At 38.9% G+C, this 22,017-nt stretch overlaps 2 long non-coding RNA genes across 2 annotated transcripts; one reads left to right on the plus strand and one right to left on the minus strand.

Annotated features, from left to right (window-relative positions):
* Positions 1-691: 691 nt before the first annotated feature.
* LOC108291797 lies at positions 692-8,676 on the minus strand. The gene is made up of 3 exons (XR_001820048.2): positions 8,035-8,676; positions 2,846-2,851; positions 692-703 (listed from the first exon to the last, which is right to left on the minus strand). It is a non-coding gene; the product is annotated as an uncharacterized LOC108291797 (long non-coding RNA).
* Positions 7,928-21,064, plus strand: LOC108291796. The gene is made up of 3 exons (XR_001820047.2): positions 7,928-8,009; positions 12,054-12,060; positions 21,052-21,064. It is a non-coding gene; the product is annotated as an uncharacterized LOC108291796 (long non-coding RNA).
* The last annotated feature ends 953 nt before the right edge of the window (positions 21,065-22,017 follow it).

Raw genomic sequence — 22,017 nt, forward strand, 5'->3', positions numbered from 1 at the left:
AAAGGACATTTATTCTATGTAGGTCTCTTCTCTTTCTAACAAAGTGAGAGCTAGATCTCTGATCTTTATTTATCCTTGAGGCCTGTGCTATCCAATATGGTAGGTGCCAGCCACACGTGAATATTGAGCCCTGGAAATGTGGTTTGTCCATTAAGATGTGCTGTAAATGCGTTAGAATACATACCAGATTTTAAAGACTTAGTATTAAAAAAGAATGTGGTATATTGCATTAATGATTTTTATATTCATTGCATGTTGAAATGATAAATTGGGGTAAATAAAATATATTGTTAAATTCAGTGGTCTCTTCTTACATTTTAACATAGCTATTAAAAAAAAAATTTTAATTGGCTAGGTGCAGTGGCTCATGCCTGTAATCTCAGCACTTCAGAGGCCAGTACTGGAGGATTGCTTAAGGCCAGGAGTTCGAGACCAGCCTGGGCAACACAGTAAAACCACATCGCTATAAAAAACAATTTTGAAAAATAGCAAGGTATGGTGGTGCACACTGTAGTCTCAGCTACTCAGGAGGCTGAGGTGAGAGGATTCCTTGAGCCCAGGAATTTGAGGTTTCAGTAAGCCATGATCATACCATTGCACTCCAGCCTGGGTAACAAAATGAAACCCCATACTCTAGGGAAAAAAAAAAAAAACAACTTTAAATTACACAGGTGTATGCATATTTCTATTAGCCAGCTGCCAGCTTCGTGAGACCTAGGACAATTGCTGGTTATTAAGTATTGTACATGTGGCTGGTAGTTAGTGCAGTGGCAGGGGGCCATACCAATTGTTTACTGACGTTATTAGTTTTGGCCAGTGCCCTGACATCAGGAGTAGTTAAATATATTTTTTTTCTTTTCTTTTCTTTTCTTTTTTTTTCCTGGAGATGGGAGTCTTGCTCTATTACTCTGGAGTGCAGTGGCGTGATCCCAGCTCACTGCAACCTCCACCTCCCAGGTTCAAGCAATTCTCCTGCCTCAGCCTCCTGAGTAGCTCAGATTACAGGCATGATCCACCTCGCCTGGCTAATTTTTGTATTTTTAGTAAAGATGGGGTTTCACCATGTTGGTCAGGCTGGTCTCAAACTTCTGACCTTGTGATCCACCTGCCTCATCCTTTCAAAGTGCTGGGATTACAGGCATGAGCCATGGTGCCAGTTAAATATTTTTTCTATCACCTGATTGTATTGCCAGTAGCTACCAGAGTGCCCACATATAGCAAAGGATGGATGAATGGATGGATGGATGAAAACACAGATGATACTTTTTCAGTATCTAAAACTTCCATGCAGCTCTGACATGTGAGATGATTGTATAAATCTTTCACACTATCCAAATTTCCATCCCCTGCCCTGTGACCCAGAAGTATAACTAGAGTGATCATCACATTAATGTCAAAGCACAAGAAATAAAAAAGCCTCCTGCCCCATCTCTTGTGTGGGAGACTGAATTTGCACTTTCAAATGTAGTATCAGATGAGTAACAAGATATACAAACACAATCCATGTGAGTTTTTCTGTCTCCATTCCCAGCCAAAGCTATTGTGACGAGGCCAGCTTCACACAGGGCTAAGCAACAGCTGTTTATACTGAATGATTGTAGAGCCCCAAGAGACACTGCTACCACTAAAATGTCTTTCTTTCTTTTCTGCCCTGGAGAGCTCTTCCCTGTTGACTGTAGGGGTTTGAATTGCATAACCACATAATTCAAGTCCTAATCCCCAATACTTCAGAATGTAAACTTGTTTGGCAATAGGGTTGCTGTAGATCTAATTAGATGAGGTCTTCCTGGAGTAGGATGGGCCTCTAGTCCAACAGGACTGGAGTCCTTATAAAAAGGGGAAAATTGAAGTCAGACATGCACACCAAGGAGCAGACAATGTGAAGATGAAGGCAGAGATTGGGATGGTGTAGCAAAAAGCACAGAACGCCAGAGACTAGCAGCAAACCCCCAGACGCTAGGAGGGAGGCATAGAACAGATTCTTCTTCACAGACCTCAGAAGGAACTAAGCCTGCCAACATCTTGATCTCAGATATCTAGTCTTCAGAGCTCTGAGGCAGTAAATTTCTGATGTTCAAGTCACATAGCTCGTGGCACTTTGTTACAGCAGCCCTAGCAAATTAATGCACTTTCTTGATCTAAATCAGACTCCTAATTCTTCCTCATACCACTTCCTTTGTGGTACTTACCAAATTTGTAAATATTTTTCCCTGTGTGTCTGTCTGTGTAATGTCTATGTCTCCATTTTTCTCCAAGCTCCATGTGACACCAGTGTCTGTTTTGTCCACCACTGTCCACCCAACATCTAGAAATGAAGAGTCCCTTCATAGACACTTTTTGATGAATACCTGGACTGTCCAGCCATTGGAACCAGAAACACAACTCTTACAGGACCACAGGCAGCCCTCCTCAGGAAGAAAAGCCAGAATGCCGGAGGGCGCACACTGACAGGCTGTCTCAGCAGCCCTCCTTCAACAAGGTAAAGGTGAAGGTTAGCGCTGACCTAATTGGCACAGGCTAGTCTATTGGGTTATCTAACTGGATCATGCAGAAATCAGGAGCCTGAAGTAAGTTCTAGAAATAGAACCCCATTCCCTGGAGATGGCAGACCTAAAGGAAGCATCACAGCATCCATGTATTGCTGAAGAGGCAGGAGGAGTGTTCCTCTAGAATAGCAGCAACAAGCAAGCACAAGGCGCCAAGCTCTGGGCAGCGAAAGGAAGCCAGCTGCAGGGAGACCAGCAGAAATTATCACAGTGGTTACCACTTATTGAGTCTCAAATGAGTGCCATACTGAATACTTTACTTACGTTATTTCATTAAATCCCAACAACAGACTCACCACCAAGTACTATTATTCCCATTTAACATGAGAAACTGAAGTTTGGAGAGTTGAAGCAATTTCCCCGTGGGCACACAGTTAATGAATGATAAGCTAGAACTTAAAACCAGAAAATCTGCTGTTTTGATACTTTCCCCAGCTTTGCAGCCTTGCATAGAGCTGGCCTTGATGACTTTCTTTCATGCTCTGATTACCAAAATCTGAAAAACCTACGTGTTTTTAGAAAGCATTACTTACCGATAATTGCTAGTCTATCTCCACCTGTTAGAGAGCACTGTCTTGAGATAGCAGGACTGTGTCTCCTCTGTATTTGCATACCCAAACTTATTAGGATTTCCATCCAGTGAATAGTAGGAACTCAAAAATGTTTGTGTTAGGAATGAATTAAATAAGCACTTGTTGACCACCTAGATGTACTTTAACAGAAATCAATTAAAAAAAAACCTTCATGTTAGAAAAAGAACCCTTGCAAAACTACTGCACTAAAGCACTTATCTTTTCCAATTTTCAATTGCGACGTACTGCAATATAGTTAAAGTTTCCTTGAATAAAAAATTATTCAGTGCTGTTCCATGGAAAGTTCCCACCCTTAGTTTTACAAGCTTCCTTTCTCTATGTATTCATTTTCCTCTTCTAGCTGCTTATGCTCAACTGTCCGCTGGATTCTCTTTCGCATACCTATCCCAGTTTTGCTTGCTAAACCAGGAACTTTTTGTTTTAAGAAAATATTCAAGGTAATCAAACAGCAGATATTTTCAAATTAAATCACTCTAAAAGCGAATCCTATTAGGATTAAACAGTTGTTGATGATAAACCTCGGAATAACTCTCTCCCCTAATAAAGAAATCAGAAATCAACCGGCAGGTGCATAAGCAGGATACCAAATTCCCATTCACCAGCCAAGCTCCCGTGAAATTGTTTGTTGACAAATGTCCTTTAAAAAAATTTTTTTAACTTCGCCTTAAAAGGAGGAAAACCTGCCAAATGCCAACATGAAGAATACTGTACACAATGCTAAACATAAAGAGTTGGGGAATACCAGGGGCTATTTTAAAAATTAGTCTCGAATAGAGTCTGTAGTATCCTCATATGTCTAGAAAACAGCATGGCAGCCATGTTGGTTTACAGCAAAAGCAATAATTCTAGGTTCAAAAGCCCAACCTACAACAGCACTGGTAAATCTCAGCACCCGTCAACTGGAGGCCAACCTATTTAACATTCCTGCGCTCAGCAGCACAAACTCAGAAAATGAGAAGCTAAGTGGAAAAACAAATGATCAGTGGAGTTGAAAGTACTTCTGCTCTCTCTTTAGATATGACTTGGAAGTCAAATATTACGAGAGAGCTCACCCAAGCCTCAAATCTTGAATAGTGGCTCATGCTGGTCGTTAAAGTCTACAGTGGGAGGCTTGAGGGACAAAACACTTGCATTTTGTACTTTAATATTTATGATGTTCTATCGCCACCTCCTGGAAGAAAAGACCAAAAAAAAAAAAAAAAAAAAAAAAAAAAAAAAAAAAAAAAAAAAAAAAAAAAAAAAAAAAAAAAAAAAAAAAAAAAAAGGGGGGTGCTTAGATTTTACAGCTTCCAGTGAAGATAAATTACTTCAATTTTTCAAGAAAGGTAAAGACATTCTGAAGCCACTGACAATTCCATTTCAGATGAATTAGCATAATGTTGGGCAAACAGAAAAGCTAAAAGGCAAATGTTCAGGACTCTAGCGTCAGTTATTTGCAAGGAAAAGATAACATCAAACCTATGAGTAATGAGCCTTTAAAGTTGCCAATCCCCAGGGAAGATTTGAGTTCTCATTAGTAAAGAGAGATGAGATCCCATTTTGCAAGAGTCAATAGCACTGCAGGAACACAGAGGGATACTATAAAAATAATTTCCACACTTGGCATTGAAAATAATCATCCTTATCTTTGCATTTTAAGTCTCAGAATTTGGCAAAAGAGTTCTAAGGGTTTTAAAACATTAAACACAAGACTCAGAATGTTCCCAGATTAACTCTTATTTCTCAGACTATCTTGTTGGAGTTACTTAGACACATGGCACAAAGCCAAATGAACTGGAATATTTGACTTTCTCTACACAAGATCTTATCAATCTTTGTTTCTCAAGGTTTGGTTTGCATAATGACAAAGGAATACAGTCAAATACTTAAAAGTATTATTTTAAAACACACTTTTATCTTGATAATTATGTCTTTTCCATCAATATCTTTATTCAATAAATGAAAAAAAAAGTCATACAACTTCAGAGTAGAAAGCATTTCAGTCTAACCACTTCACACTCACAAATCACAAGCTATTCACCCAGGAGGAAAAACTGCTAAGGTCAATTCCGACTAAACATCACCAGGCAGTTTAAACCATCTGTTCTGTCTAGACATTTTGCCCCCTTCTGCTCAAACATCCTGACTTTTAAGGCATTTAAAGCTTAGTCATCTCACCAACATCCTGAAGTAGGCTGAGATTGCAGATTTCTTTTCTGAACACCAATTATGCTTATTTATAAAACATAGGACATGGAACAGAGAATTTAAGATTTTAGAGCTCCAAGTCACCTTCCTTTTATAACCCACAAAATTGATTTGCTGCTGATACCTGATGGCCTCTTTTGGAAAACAGAAGGTTTGAACACAGCATTGAAATGTGCCAGACTTTCTTTTTTTAATGTGTTCAGCTTCTTTTGAGGGGATATCCTATAAAAGCACTACAAGAAACATCCAAACGACACAATTCTTATCCCCCAAAAGCCAACTATGTTGTCTGACTTTGGTTTCCTAAGCTACCCACAAACTGAAAGGAAAGGTACAGTGGTCAAAGAGTAAAGTTGATGTGTACACAGAAGCTTCCCTCTTCCCCTCAGCTCTGCCTCTTTTCAACACTGCTCATGTGATATGATACTTACTTTTTAAGTCAGCCATGTCGTGGGAACACTTTCCAGAGTGATGGCCAGGAGGAGAGTTAAACTTTGTTACTGCCAAACCTCTTCTTGAGGCAGGAACCCCGCCTACACAATAGTAAAAACAACATTTCAGCATCCCACTCTCCCTTTGAACCCACATTTGGAGTCATAAGCTCAGTTTTCGTAACTATCCAGAAAACTGAAATGCCTCACTGGCCCACACCCAAACTCTTGCACTGTTTCAAGTCAGCCATCTCCTCCCCTTCATTCCACTTCCTCCCTCACTGTGGAACCTTGCTTGGTTGGACATTCCTGTAGTTTTAGGCAGCTTCCTGTTGATCTTTGAGCTATTTGCCAGATGAAGATTTGTACTGTTGGTGTTAAATGATAAATTTGTGTCAAGTGCTAAGATGCTTGACCAAGATAGACTCATGCTATCAATTGAGCAACTGTCTCCTGTAATCTGTCATCTCAATGAGATAGCCATGTTCTAACTTATCAGTAAGGCTATACAAAAGTAAACAGAGTTGTTGGTATAAAATTGATTATCACTGAGAGGTCATCTTTATGAAATTCAAAAGTTTCAGAAATGTATCTGAATTGCCACTAATCCTTTCCCTGTAGCATTCACCAGTCTCTGATGAGTTGATTTTAGGCAAATTTCTCACTTTCCACACTCCCAACACAAACTCAGCTTCCAGTATACAGAGCTACTTGAAAGTTTCCCTAAATATGCTAGGCGTCCTCAGTCAGCATGCTACATAGATGCTTGCTTTTTTGCCCAGTGCCTGTCTTTTGACAGGCTGGGTAAGGCCTACTTGTCCTCAAACTTCGGCTTAGGAGCTGCCTTTGCTTGTCTTGTCCAAGCAGTCTGCATTTCCTTGCTTTTATGATCCTACAAGACCCTGTTTATAGCTCCATCACAATGCCCATCATATGCTGGTAAAATGGTTTTTTCCTCTCACCTGTCATAGGTTCATTCTGAGAAAAGATTAAGAGTTTGACTCTGCAGCCCCAGCACCCCAAGCTGTATCTAACATATGGTAGGCACACTGAAAATGTTTGCCAGATGGATGACCATTCCTGATGGCCAAGACATTAAGAAACAACTGTTTTCCAGTGGCCCACAGCACTATGGACAGCTAAGATGATGGCTGCCTTACCAGTTCAGAAGGGAATAAGACATGCTCCCTTACTTTCCTCCCTCTCCTCCTAACATGTATCTGGTGTTCTAAAAGCCCCATTTCCCCATCAGCCAATGTTTTGGACCCATCAAGAATAAATCTTTAATTGAAATATATTAATCTGTTCCCACACTGCTATAAAAAACTACCTGAGACTGGGTAATTTATGAAGAAAGAGGTTTAATTGACTCACAGTTCCACAGGCTATACAGGAAGCATGAGGCTGGAAGGCCTCAAGGAGCTTAAAATCATCGCAGATGATGAAGGGAAAACAAGCACATCTTACCCTAACAAATCAAGAGAGAAAAAGAAGAGGGACGTGCCACATGCTTTAAACGATCAGATCTCATGAGAACTCACGAACGTGAGAACAACAAGGGGAAACCCACCCCCAGGATGCAGTCACCTCCCACTAGTCCCCTCCTCCAATTCAACATGAGATTTTGACGGGAACACAAATCCAAACCATATCATGAAGCTTTAATTGAAATGTTTGATTCTTCGAATAACTTACTTTCAAGTCAACATAAGTGGTCTACAACTCTTGTAAACGAATTTTCTAAATTTTGATCACATTTTATTAACAAGTATTGAAATTTTAAATCAAAGCATTCAACAAATGGAAGAACAAAAACCTTTAGCTTGCAAAGCTTTTTAGAGAATTAAGGCTATTGAAAACAAAACTTACAGAAGAGCAAATGAAATTTGTACAAAAACAAGGATGTGAACAAATGTCAACAATAAAAATTTAAACAGTATACAGGATTTAATTTTGAAATTCCATAACTGCACTTTGGAATATTTCAACTTGAAAAATCTTTTGATGGAGATCCTATATTTAATCAGATACATTGATATTCTGTTCCAGAATAGAGAATAGAATGGAATAGAGTTGAGAAGTCTACTCTTTTGCCAAACCTAAATTTGGTGAAATGTTCTAAACAATCATAAAGACAACCTTCTTTTTCCTTTTCTTTTTTTCTTTTTAAATTAAACACGTATTTATTAACAGCATGCCTAATTCTGTGGAAACCTGACTTGAACCCTCGTCATTCTGACTCTTGGGGCATCGTGTTCCAAGGTCGGGTGCTGCAACTCTCTCTTGAGCTCTACCTGTGTGTACACCTTGGTGATGTCATTGTACCTGCCTTTAGGGGGCTGGTAGTTAGAGACCTGTAGTGCATAATATGGACCGTCTCTCTCAAAGGGGAACATGCTGTGGTCTCACCTGATAGCCTCAGTGGGGAACTCGGGAGACTGAGGGGCAGCTCCGGTAGAGCCTCCTGCTGGGCTTCCAGCATAGCCCTGATGGCGTCCCAGTCAATCACGTGCTCTTGCTGCTTGTACAGGGACCACTCTTGAGAAGCAGAGCTTTCCACTCACTCTCCTCCAAGGAGAGCTCCACCTGAGGCCTCTGGCTTGCTTTATCCAAGAACCTCACAAGGGTAATAAAAGCTGCAACAAGAATGAACTCTTGGCTAACCTTTTCCAGTTTTCACATCTTTTTTTTCAAGCAGCCCTTTCCTGCTTGTCTGTTTTAGGATCCACCTTCTGCTCTAGAAGAGGTTCTGCTCTCACAGGAACGAGTTCCTAGGAGGACAACACTGAAGCTCACTGGTGGGTGCCTCAAACCCACTCCAGAAGCCACTGGGTAGGCACAGAGTGCATGCCAGCTCACAGCCTAGCACTAGCTAGGACTAGTTAGCAGCCTGGCCCTGAGAAACCTTCATCTGCAAGATTTGTCTTATTGAAGTGAACATGTGGTCACAGGGAGGGGAGCATCACACACTGCAGTCGGTTGGGAGGGGGGCTACGGGAGGGATAGCGGGGAGGGGGGTGGGTGGGGAGGGATAACAAGGGGAGAAATACCAGATAGAGGAGATGGGGGGATGAAGGCAGCAAGCCACCTTGCCATGTATGTACCTATGCAACAATCCTGCATGATTTGCGCATGTACCCCAGAACCTAAAGTACAACTTTTAAAAAAAAGTGCCTGTCAAACAAAAGTATTCTGGATTGAAACAAAAATATCTAGGCTAAAATGTTTACTCACTTTAATATATTTTAAAAGAGAATTGAGAATAATCTATTTCGTGCATTTGTTGTGAGCTTACTGATTACCTTAGTACTCACAGAGAGAATATATTCTCATTAAAAATATAATTTTCAGAGAGAAGTAAATATATCAAAAATTTCCCATTTATGTATCATAAAATTATATTTTGAAGATTAGAGACAATTTTATTAACATCTTAGAACCATATTGGGGAAAAGGCATTATTTACTCAAAGGAAAGAAAAGAGAAAGAGGAGAAGGGGGAGGAAGAGCAGCAGTGTTATAGTCTCAGAGACAGACCCAACTAAGAAACTAAGTGAAATACAGCGATATGCTTGAAAAATAATTAGTATACTTGTGTTTGTTAAAATATTCAATCAGTATATCTGCTTTAATAATTTTTTAATTTTTCTGTTTTTATTTTTGCTTTTTTTTAATTTTTGCTTTAATATTTTTAGAATGACCTTTTAAAACAGTTTTAACAGAACTGTTTTATGTGCCTAAGAATAACATAAAACCAGTTTGTTGAACAATAAGTAAATTATTTCAAAACTTATATAATTCTAATTTTTTAACAACTTATTTTCAAAAATGTCCCAGTTTGGTTCATAAGTTAGATTCTCATCTAAGTTCAAACTAAGTGCAGCCAGTGTGGCAATTTATGGGTAGAAAGGCAGTTGTTTAGGCCACACGGAGGGGTTCTGATTATATCCTGATGGTTGGAGGCTGGAACAAGGTGCACAGGGAGAGAGGTAGATGAAGCTGGAAACGAAGATGCCAAGTCCTTACCTGTACTTCATCCAGAGCAACTCAGCTAATATCTGGTTTACATATTGAATTTCTGCGTAAGCTCTAATTTGAAGAAATGGTTCCATGACTAAAAATAAGCTTGAGACCACCACTGTGAGCAATGAAGAGTCAGGGAAGAATTTTAAGCAGGGGAGAAACATGAGCATGTTTGCATTTTTAAAAGTCACTCTGGCAACAGGAAGGAAAATGGACACTTACAAAAAATAAACACCTAGAATATGTAGGTTTAGCACTTGCATACAGGACTTCATTGCATTAAGATTTAATGTCATGCCTGAATGGCCTTCTTTAAGACTTAAGAAAGTCCATCTGATAGGATATATTTGCTAAGAAAAACAAACAAAGTCCAAAAAATTGTTTCAAAGCCCCTTTGTAAAAGGATCTGCACATTAAATTTTGATTAGAATTCCATAAAAAGTTCTGTTTCTTTAGATGACCTAATCTGATTTCAATTACAAATCAACAAGAACTATATTACATAACGGTGTTTTTGTTTTTGACAAAGCCGTCTAGATGCTCAGAACTAAAACATTTAACTGCAGCAACTGACTTATTCTAGGTACACACAATACAAATTTTTCCTTTATTTTTTTCTTTGTTTTGCCTTTTTAAAATAGCCATTTCAAATATCTTTTAGAAGTACTGATTCTAAATACTAAATAATAACTGACAGGATTATTATATTAGGGCTTACATGTACCAGACAATGTTCTAAACTCTTTGTATATATTAACTCATTTAATCCTTACTAAACTAAATATGGAACTACCTCTGGCTTTGGAATTTGTGAACTTATTTATAAAACAAAGGTGGCATCAGAGAACACCTGTTTCCCTTTATCACCAATATAAAATTACCTAGCAATTTCTGTGCTTAAAACCCATCAAGCATATTTCAAGATAATTAAACAAAAAAAACTTTGCTCAAAACAACTAAAAATAAAATCACTGGAAGAAATCACCTCTCTGATCTTCCAGTCCCTCCTATGTAAATTAAATATAGAAATAATTATATATAAAAAGGTTACAGGGAATTCAAATGAGAAAATAAATGTATAAACCATGTCAAAAAAATGTAAGGTAGTAAACAAATAAGAGTTACTGTTATTCTGAAAAAGAAACAATAAGGAGTTATTTGCTATTATCTTACCTGTCTCATGCAGTCCATGGGCAAATCAATCTTCACAATACACCCAGAATCTGACAACTTCTCTGCACTTCCACCCCGACCACTCTGGTCCAGGCCACCATCTTCCTCCACCAGAACCACTGCTACAGCCTTCTACCAGGTCTCTGGCTTTAACGTTCTCCTCCACCCATCAGGTACAGAGATTCTTCTAAAATGCAATGCAGATTATATCACTCCTCTGCTCAAAACCCTCTGAAGTGGGCAGAATAATGATCCCTCAAAGATGTCCTGATCTCCTAATCCCTAACCTGTGATCCTAGAACCTGCAAATATGTTGCCTCATGTGGTAAAAGAGTCTTTGCAGATGTGACTAAGTTAAGCATCTTAAGGTGAGAGATTATCTTTGATTTTCCAGGTATAATAACAAAGGTTCTTATATGAGGGAGGCAAGAGAGTGAGAGTTAGAGAAGATGAGCCAAAGGAAGGAGAGGTGGGAGTGGTGTCATTACTGAGAGGAGCCATGAGCCCAGGAATGGAGGCTCTAGGGGTGGCAAGGTCAAGATTCTCTCCTAGAGTATCCGGAAGGAATACAGTCTTAACATCACCTTGATTTTAACCCCATGTGTTATAAATTGAATTGTGTCCCCTCAAAAAAAAATACATATATATAATATATATTATATATATTTTATATATATAATATATATTATATATATTTTATATGTATATTTTATTATATATAATTTTATATATATTATATATATATATATAATATATATATGTATGTTTGAGTTTTAACCCCAAGTACCTTAGAATGTGATCTTATCTGGAGATAGGGTCTTTAATAGAGATAACCAAGTTAAAATGAGGTCATTAGGGCAGGCCCTAATTTAATATGACCAGTGTCCTTATAGAGAAGGGAAAATTGGACACAGACATGAACAGAGGGAGGACATCATGTGAAGGTGAAAGCAGAGATTGTGGTGATATTTCTACAAACGAAGGTATGCCAAAGATTGCCAGCAAACCACTAGAAGCTAGTGAAAAGGCATAAAACAGATTATTCTTCACACCAATCCTGCTGACACCTTGATCACAGATTTTAGCTTCCAGAACTGGGAGACAATAAGTTTTTTATTTTTAAGCCACCCAATTTGTTCTTCATGGCAGCTCTAGAAAATTAATATACTTTGCAAGACTCATTTTGGATATCTGACCTCCAGAACTACAAGATAATTAATTTGTATTTTCCTAAGCCAGTAACTTTGTGGTAATTTGTTACCATAACAATAGGAAACTAAAACACTCTATGGAGGCTCCCCTTCTAACCTCCTAAAATATGAAGTTGAAATGGTTTGGATTTGTGTCCCCATCCAAATCTTGAGTCAAATTGTAATCCCCAGTGTCTGTGGGGTTGCTGGTGGGAGGTGATTGGATCATGGGGGTGGATATCCCCCTTGCTGTTCTCATGATAGTGAGTGAGTTCTCATGAGATCTGGTTGTATAAAGGTGTGTAGCACCTCCCCCTTTGCTCTCTTCCTCTTCCAGCCATGTAAGATGTATCTGCTTCCCCTTTGCCTTCTGCCGTGATTGTAAGTTTCCGGAGTCCTCCCCAACCATGCTTCCTTTTCAGCCTGCTGAACTGTGAGTCAATTAAACCTCTTTTCTTTATAAATTACCCAGTCTCAGGTAGTTCTTTATAGCAATGTGAGAATGGACCAATACAGAAGTCCTTACCAGAGTGTAACATCTTCCAACCTGACATTCCCTCTCTGAGTTAATCTCCTAATACCCTTTTCCTTACTCCCTCTGTTCCAGTCCCACCAGCCTCCTCATTGTGCCTTGGTTTGGTGCTGTGCCCCAACCAAGTTTTAATCTTGAATTGCACTCCCATAATACCCACAGGCGTGGGAGGGACCTGATGGGAAATAATTTGAATCATGGGGGCAGTTTTCTCCATACTGTTCTTTTGGTAGTGAGTAAGTCTCACAAAAATCTGATGGTTTTATCAGGGGTTTCTACTTTCACATATTCCTCATTTTCTCTTGCTGTCACCATGTAAGAAGTGCCTTTGCCTCCCACCATAATTCTAAGGCCCAAGCAGGTTTAGCTATGCTTGCTAAAACATAGCATTTTACTTTACTCCATTTCCCAATAAGTTCCTCATCTCTGTTTGAGACCACCTCACCCTGGACTTCACTGTCTATATCATTATCAGCATTTTGGTCACAATCATTCAACAAGTATCTACAAAGTCCCAAACTTTCCCTTATCTTTCTCTCTTCTGAGCCCTCCAAACTGTTCCAACCTCTGCTCGTTACCCAGTTCCAAAGTTGCTTCCACATTTTCAGGTATCTTTATAGCAATATCCCACTACTTGGGACCAATTTTCTCTATTAGTCCATTCTCATCTTGCTTTAAAGAACTTCCTGAGACTGGGTAATTTATAAAGAAAATAAGTTTAATTGGCTCATGTTTCCACAGACTGTACAGGAATCATGACTGTGGAGGTCTCAGGAAACTTACAATCATGGCAGAAGATGAAAGGGAAGCAAGCACATCTTGACATGGCCAGAAGGAGAGAGAAAGAGTGAAGACGGGGAGGGTGCTACATACTTTCAAACAACAAAATCCCATGAAAACTCACTCACTATCACAACAATAGCAAGTGGGAAATCTGCCCCAATGATCCAATCACTTCCTCCAATAAGGGGAATTACAATTTAACATGAGGTTTGAGTGGGGACACAGAGCCAAACCATATCAAATAGGCTGTTATTTGGTCTGCTCCTGTGTCCCCACTGCCCATAACAAACAGTGCTAGACACATTGGAAGGAATTAATATAGCTTTGTTGGTGGAATAAATTATTCAAAGTTGCTACTATATTCTGCCTCTAAAGTTCTTTCTACTTAAACTATTTTTTAATATTTTTGTCTTTGAGCATATAAACAATGAAATTAATAGGCTCTGAGGTCTTAAATCCAATAGGGTCACCCCATGTGACCCTCATCAAAATAAACTGGAAGGAGATAAACTCACTAGGGAAGTAGCAGCACAGATTTTCAACTGAACTTCAAAATCTTTCAAACCACAGTCAAGAGCGCATGAAGCACTAGTTCAGAGGCAGACCACTCTTGACCAGAGAAACCAGTCAGAATGTAATGACAGCTCTGGATTTATAATTAATCTCAAAAGGCTGGCAGGGCAATTACTCCTGAGTTTGCAACTAGATATTAACATATTTTTAATGCACTCTCACTTAGAAGTAATAAAGGGGAAGCCAGAATTTGGTTGTTTATAAGGAATTCAAAATTAATCATAGTTTTCAAAAGCTTTCTCATTCTGCACCTTAGAATTTAATTAATAGAATGTGACTGTTGGTGACAACATTGGCAGCCTCACAATAGATGTGTAACATAGATAAACAGGCTGGAGAGAGTTGCTAGAAACAAAACTGTTTCTCAATTCCATACTCTTTTGTGATTTTTTTTCTTCAACTTAGAAGTAAGATCATGCTCCACATCTGAATACAGGTGAGTACATAGGGGATTTTGTTTTAGGTTTTGTTTTACCATATAATCATCATCTTATCTTTATATCACCATGCCTGCAGGCTTAGAACTTAAAAAGTCAAACATAAGCAGAGCAAAGAATGGATTGTCCATTCTTTAAATAACATGTCTTCAGCTGCTTATCAAAGTCAGACATATATCAGTCTGATAAATAATAAGAATAGATTCATCTTGGGAGGTCCTTTTAAACTCCTTAAGTCTCCAAATGTATAACTGCCATTGTAAGAGGAAGAATCCTCATGCTTTTCTGGATACCACCAAGGGAGGAAAAAGAGCTAATCTGATTGGTTAGAATCCAAGATAATCCATCAGACATGTTTATTAACAGCACATTACGTAGCCATTTCCCTTGGAGAATCTTTAGGTCCTGTTCCTTCTCTACAGCAGGAATATTCACTGAGTCAAGGCTGCCTTGGGGCCCAGCAGTCTCACTCTTCCTGAACACATGCTTGAACCTGCGGGTCACTAATGAAAGTTCCTCTACCAGGAAGCCAAGCATAGGTGGTATAAGATCCCAACTTTGGATACTGGCTTGAGGGGAATTAGGATGTCCAATTTAGGCCTCAAACCTAAGCCAAGAACTCTTTTCATTTATATCATTGGGGTTCTGGCCTGATTTATCCAATAATAAAGTGGCCCTGTTTTCCATCTACTTTTGGTCCTTATGCCTAGCTTCCTCAGACATTCCTGGGTCCTTCTTGCCAAATACTATTAAAAGTGTACACATTTACTTCACAATACCATGTGATTTCCACTCACAATGTAAAGGAAAACATCCAAACTCAAATGATCCCTTGGGTTTCTTAATGAGCATCAGGGCACACGCAACCATTATCTGAGAACCTCCTGGTCATCAGCTGGGATCCTTCACCAGTTATTCCACTCTCCCAAATTTAAGTGACGTGAAATTACATTATAGCAAAATCACACAAGCCTGCAGAGCTGCATGTGACTAGTCAAAACCGTACACATAAAAAGCAAGAATGCTAGTCAATTGTTTTATTTTCAATAATGCTGACATTGGCTGGGCACACTGGCTCATCCCTGTAATCTCAAAATTTGGGGAGGCTGAGGTAGAAGAATTGCTTGAGTCCAGGAGTTTGAAACCAGCCTTAGCAACATAGTAAGACCCCATCTCTTGAAAAAATAAAAAATCATCCAGGCATGGTGGCACGTGCCTGTAGTCCCAACTACTTGGGAGGCTGAGGTGGAAGGATCATTTGAGCCCGGGAGTTCTAGGCTACAGTGAGCAGTGATCATGCTACTGCATTCCAGTTTGGGCAACAGAGTGAGACCCTGGCTCAAAAATAATAATAAAAATAATGTTAACATTCTGTAGATTCCTGTGGGCAGTTTCCTATAACTTAAATGTACAAGCTGAGGAGTTTGGCAACCTGGGATAGAATTCTGGGGTATGTGGCCATTCCTAGAGTATGTGGCCTTTAGAAGTTTCCTTAAGATTTTGTTTCCTGAACTGTAAAAGGGAAATAATAATAATAATGATACTTGGTAGGATTAAATAAAAAAACATTTTGCCCAGTGCTTTCCATATAGCATGCATTTAGTGTTAGGAATTATTGATATTATTGTTGATATTAATATTATTTTATTACCAAATGAATTTCTCTCACCCAAACTGGTAATGATAAAGATTTAATTAATAATATTCTTTAAACTATTATCATAATTTAGAAATTCATGTAAAAGTAAAGCAATCTTATTATTTTACATGAAGAAATAGAATATATACAACCAATCATAAACACACACACAATCCCTCAACCCCAAGGCCATATTCAAGTCTCAGAAAGAAAACATATATATATATATATATATGTATATATATATATGTATATATATGTGTGTGTGTGTGTGTGTGTATATATATATATATATATACACGTATATATATATAGACTTCAATGTAATAGAATATGAAGCATGACAGGCCTGTGCATTCATTTTCTGTTGCTGGATAATGAATTATCAAATGCAGTGGCTTAAAACAACACAAATTATTATCTCACTGTTTCCATAGATCAGATGTCCAGGTACAGGTTAGCTGGCAACTCAGTGTCTTACTAAGCTGAAATATTAGTCACAGGTACAATTTAATCTGAAGCTTGGGTCATTCGTTCTTGGTAGAATTAGTTCTGTGTGATTGTAGGGCAGAAGACTGTTTTTGTTGCTGACTGTCAGTTGGGAGTTACTCCTAGTTACTAGAGGTCACCCTTAGGTTCCTGCCACATTGCCTCCTCCATAAGCAGTTCATGTGGTTGTTTGTTCCTTCAAAGCCAGCAAGACAACATTTCTGTTGCTTGAAATCTCTCTCACTTCTAAATCCTCTTTTAAGGGTTCATCTGATTAGGTAAAGATTACTCAGAATAATCTCATTTTTTTTATTAACTCAAAGTGAACTGGCTAAGGACTTCAAAACCTTTCACCTTTGCTATATAACATAACCTAACCATGGGAGTGGCATCCATTATGTTCACAGCTCCTGCCTACACTCAAAGGGAGGGGACTACCCAGGGTGTGTACACAAGGTGATAGGAATCTTATTTACCATCTTAGTGTTCTGCCTACCACAATCTGAAATCAAATACTAAAGCAATAAAACATAACAAACTTACTTATTCTGTAATGATGTCAAAATTATATTTTTAAATAAAGATAGAAACCAAGAAATAATAATAATAGGCTTGGATAAACATAATGGGTTGAATACATGTATATATCTCTTTTACTGCTCCCAAATGGACTCAAAAGACAGTAAAATAAGAAAACATTTCAAAGATTTTTAGACCAGGAGAATAGGAGAGCTTGGACAAGACGTGGATAAGCATTTGGAAGAAAAGAAATAAATAGAGATATGAATGGCCTTGTAAAAGAAAATAAAACAGAATCCAAATGCTAATAGAGGCAAATACCAACCAACATCAGAACCCAGAAAGGCCCAGGTATCAGAGTGTCCTGTGATCTCAAAAAACACATGAGGAAGGGAGGGTGGTTAAAGAATGAAGAAGTAATTGCAAGTCTATATGAATAATAGAATTCCTGGGTCACCTAAAGGTTGATTTTTAAAAGAGATAAATAAGTTAGCCAACCTTTAGCTAGATCAAGAAAAAAGGAAAGAAGGCTCAAATAACTAAAGTTATAAGTGAAAGAGGAGACATTACATCTGACTGATACCACAGAAATAAAAAGATAATAAAAGAATATTATGAACAATTATACACCACAAATTGGATAACTGGAAGAAATTGATAAATTCCAACAAACATACAACCTACGAAGATGGAATCATGAAGAAATAGAAAATATGAGCAGACCAATCTGAAGCTTGGGTACAGAGATAAATTAGTAATCAAAATCCTCCCAACAAAGAAAAATGCAGAACCTGATGGTTTCACTGCTGAACTGTATACGTATTTAAAGAAAAATTAACACAAATCCTTCTCAAACTCTTTTTAAAACAATTAAGAGAAGGGAACACTTCCAAACTTTTCACAAGGCCAGCATTAACTTGATACCAAAGCCAGCCAAAAACACTGCAAGAGATGAAAATTATAGGCTAATATACCTGATTAACATAGAGGGGGAAATTCTCAACAATATACTAGCAAACTGAACTCAACAGCAAAGGAAACAATCAGTATTATGAAACCTACATGTTGAGAGAAAATATTTTCCAACTATATGGCTGAGAAGGAGTTAATATACAGAATATGTAAAGAATTCAAACAACTCAATAACAAAAAACCCCACAATCTTTAAAGTATGCAAATGACCTGAATAAACATTGCTCATGAGAAGACATACTGAGTGACAATAGGTATATTAAAAAATGCTCAACATCACTCACTAATCATCAGGGAAATACAAATTAAAATTACCATGAGATATCACCTTACATCTGTTAAAATGGCTATTTCCAAAAAGACAAAAGATAGGAATTGGAGAAGGTGTGGAGAAAGAGAAACAGTCTTGTACAGTCTTGGTGAGAATGTATATTGGTATGGTCACTGAAAAAACAGTATAAAGCCTTCTTTAAAAAGTTGAAAATAGAACTACCATATGATCCAGTGATCTCACTACTAGGTACATATCCAAAGGATGTGAAGTCAGTATGTCAAAGAGATATCTACACTCCCATGTTCATTGTAGCATTATTCACAATAGCCAAAATATGGAAACAACCCAAGAGTCCAGTGAAAACTGAATGCGTTAAAAAAGTAATGTATATCTACAGAGTGGAATGATATTCAGGTTTTCAAAAAAGGAAATCCTGTCATTTTCAAAAACATAAATAACTCTGGAGGACATTATTCTAAGTGACTAAACCAGATACAAAAAGACAAATACTTCATGATATCACTTAAATGTGGAAACTAAAAAACACTGAACTCATAGAATGAGAGAGTAGAATGATGGTTACCAAGAACTGGGGTTGGATGGGATGGGGGGGAATGGGGAGATGTTGATCAAAAAGTAAAACATCTCAGGTAGACAGGATGAATAAGTTCTGGAGATCTACTCTATGGCATGGCGACTATAGTTAGGCATGGCAACTGTAGTTAATAATAATGTACTGTGTACTTGAAAATTGCTGAGAGTAGACCTTAATGTTCTCATGACAAAAAATGATAAGTATATGTAGCATGAATATGTTAACTAGCTTGTTTTATTAATTTCATAGTGTATACATATATCAAAACATCACACACAGAATAAACACATGTAATTTTTAATAATCAGTTATACCTTAATAAATGGTGGGGAGGAGAGGAATTAATTCTCCCTAATAATTATTTACTGTCCCACAAAAGAATTGTCTACATTCCCCAACTCTCCCTTTCCTAATAAAGTTGATTTTTCAGTGAATCTTCAGAGGGCAAGGGGTAGGTTTCCCCTTGTTCTCTATAATTTTGACACTGCAGCCAGGATAGCAAAGCCTGTGATCTTTCAGGAGCCACAGTCAAGGGAAGCTGGGACCTGAAAAGCCAGGAGAAGAGTTTGCCTCCTCTGAGAACTAAAACCCTGATGCAGTAGACAAATTGGTACTCACTGGGCCCACCACTGTGACTGCTGGCACCTGAATAAGCCACCTGGAGGCCTAAGGATCAGCCTGCCTGGACTCACTACCACTGATGCTCACATATGCCATATGGAGACCAAGGACTGACCCACCTGGTATCCCTATGCTGAGCAAAACCTCAACCATAGCCTAAGCAACTGAAGAACTCACAGACACCACTGATGCTGATTATAGCTAAAGAAATCCTAAGGAGACTACACTACTGCACCCACCCTGGTTTCAAAGCCAAAGTGCCTTACCCAATCGATACTACAGATACATTTATAGGAAAAGGCTTCCTACAAAACCAACCCATAAAATTGGAAGAAGCAACTGTAAGAATAGATGTGCAGACATCAATATAAGCACAAAAGAAACATGAAGAAACAAAGAAACATGACACCTCCAAAGGAACCCAACAATTCTCTTTCAACAGATTCCAGTGAAGAAGAAATATCTGAAATGCCTGAAACAATTTTCAAAATACTGATATTAAAGAAACACAGGATAAGCAAATCAGTAAATGTGATACATCAAGAAAAAAAAAAAAACACAGAACTTCCACCAAGATGGCCGGCCAGATAGGAACAGCTCCAGAGCACAATTCCCAGTGAGAGCAATGCAGAAGGCGAGTGGTCTCTGCATTTCCAACTGAGGTACCAGGTTCATCTGAATGAAACTGCTTAGACAGTGGGTGGGTGTAGCCCAAGGAGGGCAAACCAAAGCAGGGTGGAGCATTACCTCAACAGGAAAGTGAAAGAGGCCAGAGAACTCCCCTCCTAGCGAAGTAAAGCCATTAGGTACTCTTCCGAACACAGCGGCACTCCGGCTCAGATACTGTGCTTTTCCCACAATCTTTATAACCCTCAGACCAGGAGATTCTCACAGGTGCCTATAACACCAGTGTCCTGGGTTTCCAGCACAAAACTGAATGGCCATTTTAGCCAGAGCCTGGAATGCCAGCAAAACAGAACCACTCCTTCCCCTGAAAAAAAGGGGGGTGAAGGCAGGGAGTCAAGTGATCTGGCTCGGTAGGTCCCATCCTCACAAAGACCAGCTAGCTAAGACTCACTGGCTTGAAATTCTCACAGCCAGCACAGCAGTCTGAGCTCGACCTGGGATGTTTGAGCTTGGTGGGGAGAGAGGCACCTGTCATTACTGAGGTGTTTCTAACCTTGCCTGTGTAAACAAAGTTGCCAGAAAGTTTACACAGCAGCTGGGCACAGCCTGCATCAGCTCAGCAACACCTCTGCAGGCAGACTGTCAAGACTCCCTTCTTGCTGGGCAGGGCATCTCTAAAAAAGACAGCAGTGCATCAGGGACTTATAAATAAAGCCCTACCTTCCCAGGACAGAGTACCAGGGAAAAGTGGCGGTTGTGAGTTCCACTTCAGCAGACTTAAACCTCCCTGACCAGCAGCTCTGAAGAGAGCAATGGAGCTCCCAGCACAGCACTTGAGCTCTGATAAGGGACAGACTGCCTCCTCAAGAGGCTCCCTGATCCCCAAATATCCTAAGAGACACCTCATACAGAAGAGCTCTGGCTGACATCTGACAGGTACCCTTCTTGGATGAAGCCACCAGAGGAAGGAACAGGCAGCAATCTTTGCTGTTCTGCAGCCCCTGCAGGTGATTCCCAGGCAAGCAGGGTCTGGAGGGGACCTCTAGCAGTCCTGCAGCAGAGGGGCCTGACTGTTAGAGGAAAACTAAAAGACAGAAAGAAATAGCTTCAACATCAACAGAAAGGACATCCACTCAAAGACTCCATGAGAAAGTCACCAACTTCAAAGACCAAAGGCAGATAAATCCACAAAGATGGGAAGGAACCAGAGCAAAAAGGCAGAAATCACCAAAAAACAGGATGTCTCCCCTCCTCCAAGGGATCACAGCTCCTCACCAGCAAGGGAACAAAACTGGATGGAGAAGGATTTTGACAAATTGACAGAAGCAGGCTTCAGAAGGTGAGTAATAACAAACTTCTCTGAGCTAAAGGAGCATGTTCTGACCCAATGCAAACAAACCAAGAACGTTAAAAAACAGTTAGACAAAATGCTAACTAGAATAACCAGCACAGAGAAGAACATAAATGACCTGATGGAGCTGAAAAACACAGCACAAGAACTTTACAAAGCATACACGTTTCAATGGCCAAATCAATCAAGCAGAAGAAAAGGTATCAGAGATTGAAAATTAACTCAATGAAATAAAATTAGAAGGCAAGATTAGAGAAAAAAAAAAAAGAGTGAGAAGAAATGAACAAAGCCTCCAAGAAATATGGGATTATGTGAAAAGACCAAATCTACATTTGATAGGTGTACCTGAATGTGACAGGGAGAATGAAACTAAGTTGGAAAACACTCTTCAAGATATTATCTAGGAGAACTTTCCCAACCTGGCAAGGCAGGCCAATATTCAAATTCAGAAAATACAGAGAAC

The sequence above is a fragment of the Cebus imitator genome, unplaced genomic scaffold (assembly GCF_001604975.1).
Source record: "Cebus imitator isolate Cc_AM_T3 unplaced genomic scaffold, Cebus_imitator-1.0 Scaffold467, whole genome shotgun sequence".
Classification (NCBI taxonomy): domain Eukaryota; kingdom Metazoa; phylum Chordata; class Mammalia; order Primates; family Cebidae; genus Cebus; species Cebus imitator.